The sequence below is a fragment of the Hippocampus comes genome, unplaced genomic scaffold (assembly GCF_001891065.2).
Source record: "Hippocampus comes isolate QL1 unplaced genomic scaffold, H_comes_QL1_v1.1 scaffold387, whole genome shotgun sequence".
Classification (NCBI taxonomy): domain Eukaryota; kingdom Metazoa; phylum Chordata; class Actinopteri; order Syngnathiformes; family Syngnathidae; genus Hippocampus; species Hippocampus comes.
In genome coordinates, this window is record NW_017806161.1 from 230038 (window position 1) to 236770 (window position 6733).

General features: G+C 42.2%; 1 long non-coding RNA gene across 1 annotated transcript; it reads right to left on the bottom strand.

Annotated features, from left to right (window-relative positions):
• Positions 1–2876: 2876 nt before the first annotated feature.
• LOC109531403 (uncharacterized) lies at positions 2877–3485 on the bottom strand. Its single transcript, XR_002171169.1, has 2 exons — positions 3275–3485; positions 2877–2963 (listed from the first exon to the last, which is right to left on the bottom strand). It is a non-coding gene; the product is annotated as an uncharacterized LOC109531403 (long non-coding RNA).
• Positions 3486–6733: the final 3248 nt, after the last annotated feature.

The window sequence follows — 6733 nt, forward strand, 5'->3', positions numbered from 1 at the left end:
TCCATGCCATACCCTATAAATGAGGCAATATTTATTTCTCTTATCGTGTGCAAACACACACACACACACACACACACACACACACACACACACTATTCTACAATACTGGTGTTTCCAGTATATACATGTATATGTATAGGGTGGCCCGGTAGTCCAGTGGTTAGCACGTCAACTTCACAGTGCAGAGTTACCGGGTTCAATTCCAGCTCCGGCCTCCCTGTGTGGAGTTTGCATGTTCTCTCCGGGCCTGCGTGGGTTTTCTCCGGGTGCTCCGGTTTCCTCCAATTTTCAAAAACATGCATGGCAAGCTGATTGAACACTCTGTGTAAGTGTGGGCATGGATGGTTTTTCGTCTCTGTGTGCCCTGCGATTGGCTGGCAACCAGTTCAGGGTGTCCCCCGCCTACTGCCCGAAGACAGCTGGGATAGGCTCCAGCACCCCCCGGGACCCTAGTGAGGGTAAAGTGGTCTGGAAAATGAATGACTAAATGAATGTATATATATATATATGTATGTATGGGGTGCTTGAAGTTGTGATGCATTGAATGGGTCATTGAATGTGGGAAGAGTCAGTAAATATGTCAATGTTTCACTTGATTTTGGGATTTTTACTGTGAAAAAATTCGTATTTTGGAAATGTGATAAAATAAAAGTGATACAAATTTTTTTTCTATATTTCCTGAAATGTTTAAAACTCAGTCAAAGAAAAGGGCCGGGGGAGTTTCTCCTAATTTGGTATTTCTATTGTGACAATGCAGGTACTTTGGAATCATGATAAATTGCACCTAAGATGTCATGGTTGATCTTGAATTGGGAATAGTTTGGACCAGTAAAATATACAATATAATGCCAGTAATTCACACTGTCTTTTTTTTTTAAATGCCAGGAGACTGAAGTACTTCTGTGGGTCAAATTCCTCAGCCCCCCCTGACCCCCCAACCCCACAATCAATTCAAAAGTATATTTCTTTTGGGGCCTCGTGTCTGTGAAATTACCTTATTTCCTCCAATTCATTGTGCTTGTCATACTGTATCATTAAATACACAAACACAAATTCTTTGCCATCAAGAATGGAATAAATTGCTTTCAGAATCTGACGCCAGCATCATGTTAACATCAAAAGGCACATGGCTATGCATACCAATAGTCGTGGTACCAGAAGAGCTAAACGTGGTTGGATCAAAAGTGCATTTAAACTTGATGATCTCCACCATAAATAAATGAGCTATATGGGGAAAGGAGTCATGTATGTTACATTAAATGTTGGGATGTGAAATGGACTATAGGTGGATGTACCGTACATGAATGCGCAAAGTTCTTATTTTGGCCCACTATTACCGAAGCGCCTGAAAATGATTTGGGTCTTCAGTTTAATATCTACAACATCCTGTCAGCTGTGTGCAGTTTCAGTTTCAAGCTTGCTTGTGCATTTCATGCATCTTGGATTAAATCCCTTTTCTCTCCTTGTGAAAACCACATAAAATGACAAGTTCCAGTAAGACAGATGTTATAAATATACAGTGAGAACAAAACCCACATTGACCACATTAGAAGCACATATAATTTGTCTCATAATCTGACTCATAGCTACCCTTGAGATATAATAAAATCATTTTCAGAAAACCACAAATAATTTCACTCGTCATTGAAGGACATTCATTTTCTGCACAAAAATATACATTTTTCAAGCACCTGTTTTTTTAATGGTCAGCTACCTATCTCAAGATGGTGTGTGTGTGTGTGTGTGTGTGTGTGTGTGTGTATATACACTGCATCTGGCCTGGTTTTCCTGAGCATGCACTGTACCACTGTGATGCCAAGTAACCATAAAACCACACATGTAGGGAATATATTCCCTCACTACAGATTAAGGACTTCAAACATCCTCTATTTCAGAAGCAGTCTTCTGCTTTGGTTGAGGAGAAATCAATAAAATCTCTATAAACAGGTCTGGTTAAGATGATTGTTGGCTGACTGAAGTTTTGCAGTATTAATGTGGTTGAATTAGTCATCATATATTATACCTTGAAAGCAGTGGCGATTGCTCTCGGACTGCAAGGGAAGCTCAGCTTCCCCTAAAACGTCAAAGAATAAGTGATCAAACATATATGAATGTAAATTTCATTGTTGTACATGTCATTGATTAAATATGCGCTACAAGGTGCTCAACTTTTGTTCCGAATCAGCTTCTTCTTTCTGGTTACGACGCGACTCCCTTCTCATTCATTCCCGCAGCTTCGCTGTGCTTTAAACGGTGGACGCTGAGAAGTCCGCTGAGCGTCTACTGCCCGGACGCTGAGCGTCTCGAGAGTTCAGGGTAGGTTGTCCCAATGCGTTGAACGGAGACGAGTCATTGGATACAAGCTGGTGTTTGTCCCGCCCACGGAAGCTCGGCGTCTCTAGGACTGGATGGCAGTGGGCAGGTACCGGACGCTCAGTTTTTCTGCATCAGATTGGATGATCTGTCTGAGCCTGTGTTCCAGTTTGATTGACATCGAAATGAGCCAATCACCGATCTTTTAGTGTAGGCATCCGTGGGAGCACTTTCAATTCTCATTCTGTTCGAAGTTGAACTGGAGACGACTTCTAATCATCTTAGCGACACTCTCTTTGTTGAAAATGATAAGCGACAAATTAATCTTTTATTACTGGTGGGTTTTATTGTTGTTGCTGTTGTTGTAGGACACTAGTTAAGTTCCTGGAAAAGACGCCTTGTTGGTATGACAGGGTTACAGATAATTTTCTTGAAAAGGAACTGAGCGTAGAATTCGCGTTTATACAAACGGACACTGTACTGTTATCGCTACGTGTTGGATACTCCGGGTATGTTAACGCAGGTCAACAGCAAGCCAAACTCATTTATTCATGAGCCAGGAGACTGAGCGTCTTGCTCCTTTATTACGGTCTTCTTGACGGCGTACAGTGAACAACTGTGACATCAGCTCAATGAAAGGTAGAGTGAAACTGAAACAGATTTAAAACATGCATTAACATTGTGTCCATAAATGCAATACAAATCGTCTGGTGTTTAAACAAAGACACAAATGCAGCTCAAAACGTGACAAACGACGATGACAATGCGTTTTGCGATTCTTTCGCATGCTAATTAGCTCGCTAGCACCCACCTAGCATCGTCGTTGCGTTGTTAGCATTTATTTAGCATCATTGCTATGTCGTTAGCAGTACTCTGAGCTAGCGAGTTTCGATGACAACAATTGAAGAAAAACGATCTCTGAAACACATTTCTAAATAGTGCTAAACACGAGCAGACTTACAGCCATTGCTTTCGAAGGTGAAACGAAAGAAGAATATAACTCAGGAGGACCAGTTGCAACGACCACGGTCAGGCTTTTGTAACGACTCGTTTGATGAAACATGGCGTCTGCTACCCACAATGCACCGCGATAACTAAATGAATATTCGAAACACAATGAATATTAATGAGATGGCCCGTAACTTTTACTGTGGGCAGAACAGACACATTTTATGATGTCGGCCAAAATTGAGCTTCCCCTCCTTGACAGACCAGCACCCGCCACTGCTTGAAAGAGTATGACAGTGTGAGACTTTCCTGTCCATCCACCCATTTTCTAATCCACCTAGCTTCACGAGAGTCACGGGCTTTCTGGTGCCGATCCCAGTTGTCATCAGAAAGTAGACCCTGAACTGTTTGCCAGCCAATCACAGGGCACACATAGACAAACAACCATTCACACTCATACCTAGGAACAATTTAGAGTGTTCCATTAATCTGCCATGCATATTTTTGGAATGTGGGAGGAAACTTAAGTACACGGAGAAAACCCACACAGGCACAGGGAGAACATGCAAACTCCATACAGGAAGGCTGGAGCCGGAATCGAACCCTGCACCTCTGCACTATAAGGCGGATGTGCTAACTAGTTGACCAATGCGCTGCCTTTATTAATCATTATTTATTAATTGTTACAATGAAAAACGACACCAAAGCCTTGCATGTTTTTGGGAAGGTGGGAGGGAACCAGAGTACCCAAAGAAAACCAACACATTAGGTTCAAAATCAAAACCAAATAATGTTTTAAGATCCCAGAATCAGACAAATAGCGATAACAAAATGATTTCTTTTCCAGAAAAGTTCACCGTCAAAGTACAAACAGAAATTGGGAAAACTAGGCTTAAACAAAAAGCACTTGCAAAAGCCAAGGTAAAGTAACACAGAGAATTCTAACAAAATGACAAGAATCCATTTTACATAAAAAACAAGAATAAGATCAAAAAGCCTCAATAATACCAATGCTTACAACAGGTGGAACGAAGAGAGCAAAATGACTCTGAATGAGAAGTCCAGAAACAACACTTGAGCATAAACAGCAAGCAAGGTCAATAATTCGACAATATAGAGCAGTCCAAATAAATGGCCTGATTGGTAAACACGGACAAGGTGCGCCTTCTGGAGGGAAACGCCCTTCGCTCTAGCTGGGGTTGAAAAGAAAACAAACAGACAGACATGACAACGCAGGCACAGTGGGGAACATGCAAACTTCACACAGGAAGGCCAGAGCCGGAATCAAACCCTGCATCTCTGCACTACGAGAGGGCCGGACTAACGAGTCATCCACCTGAATTTAATGTATTTTTGAAAACTATACTGTAGATGTGCCGTCGGAAGATTTGTTGACTCAATCTTTGCAATGGAAATGATTTTGCAAGGGCTCTGTTTTTGTGCCCAGAGTAAGCCTAGTATGAAGTGCCATCTCACTATGTGAAGCGGCGTGCTACACCATGGGCTTTATTTTCATATGCAGCCGCACATGTGTTTGGCGTAAAAACTGGCCCATCTTAATTTGCAAGTCTACTTTTCTACTACAACCCCCCTGCCGCACCTGACAAAATGGTGAACGAAAGTATCACACCTTCCTCGTATACACTCACCAACGGCCCAACAGCTGTATACAGATGTGTCTTTTCTATATTACAATGATGGCTGAATGTCAACATTATATCATTTTGTGAAAAAAATATAGTGGAGTGGGGAGCCCCTGGGAATTTTTTTTTTTCACCTGTGAGGAGCATTTCTACAGGGTCATGGGAGGTGGAGTTCAAGCACCGATAACCAACGATTCAGTTATCATAGTAATGGGGTTGTGAGTTGTAGATTTCTGGGGGAATATGATGCGCCCTGCACATGGGCTGTTGCTTGGCAACCAAGCCAATTCTCAATTTACACCATCTTCTAAGTATATGAGTATCGTCTTCTGATTAAATTGCGTGTATAGGATTAATTAAAAAGTGAATGCAAAAACACATGCTTCTTTAAATTAGCCTGTACATGTCACATTAATTTCCGGATCCACAAAGTTAATTTCACCATCAAAGTGTGAAATATATTAAAAATGGAGGTCAATGGAATTCACACATCTCATGAACTCCACGACCCGGGCCACACTCAGACGTGACCGAATCACACCTCTTCAGTGGTTACGCAAGAATTTCCAAGTTAGACATAGTGAGAAAATGCCAGAAAATTCAATGCAAGAATCGCCACGCCTTGAATGCGCAAGAAAGGCTTGTTAGGAATTGACTTCAGTGCGAACAGGAGAATATGCCATGTAGAGCCCAGGGTGATTTGTAACACATGCTAGCTGGAATTGTTAGTCATTTACTGTAAATTATCTACCACTTATTCCAGTTGACTACAAACTGGATTGGTTGCTAGTCATTAAGAGGTCAAATAAGAGACAACCACATTGACGCTGTCACTGAGAGGCAGCTTAATCCACACTGCATGCATAGAAACCACACAAGTGAACCAGTACACAATTAGTCAGCCAATTTATTACATTTTTTGAGATGCCAAATATATAATTATATTCATTTTCTTGAATCAGTGCAGACGGCCCGGTGTTCCAGTGGTTAGCGCGTCGACCTCACAGTGTAGAGCAGTGTTTTTCAAACTTTTTTGAGCCAAGGCACACTTCTTTCATTGATAAAATCTCGCGGCACACCACTAGCTGAAAATGTGAACACCGCCCCCCCCCCCCCACACAACCAAACACAACCTTATTTACCTTATTTTAACAATTAACGTGTTATATTGTTACTATAACCGTTTTTAACATTGAAGAATGACGTTATAACAGCTTGAATTGGAATCAAATGAACACAAAGAAAAATAATTTTATCGTCTTTCATATTTATTGTTTCACCGTCGTCCTGCATTCATGCGTCACAAATGTGCTTGTCTCGTCGAAACACAAGGCAATTGGCTAGCTGTTGCTGCTCCCTAGTGGTATGGGAGGGTACTACATGAATTCTTTCTGGGCGAAAGACCCCACAGGCAAACAAATAGTATATTTTACCGCGACATGCCTGACAATGTCTCGCGGCACACCAGTGTGCTGCGGCACAGGGGTTGAAAAACACTGGTGTAGAGGTACCGGGTTTGATGCCATCTCCGGCCTCCCAGTGTGGAGTTTGAATGTTCTCCCCATGCCTGTGTGGGTTTTCTCTGGGTATTCCAGTTTCCACACACATTCCAAAATCATGCATGGAAGATTGATGAGACACTCTAAATTGTCCCTGGGTGTGATTGCGAGTGCGGATGGTTGTTCGTCTCTGTGTGCCCTGCGATTGATTGGGAACTGGTTCAGGCTGTCCCCCCGCCAACTGTCCGAAGACAGCTGGTATAGGCTCCAGCATGCCCTGCAACTCTTGTAAGGATAAAGCAGGTCGGAAAATGGATGGATGGATGGATT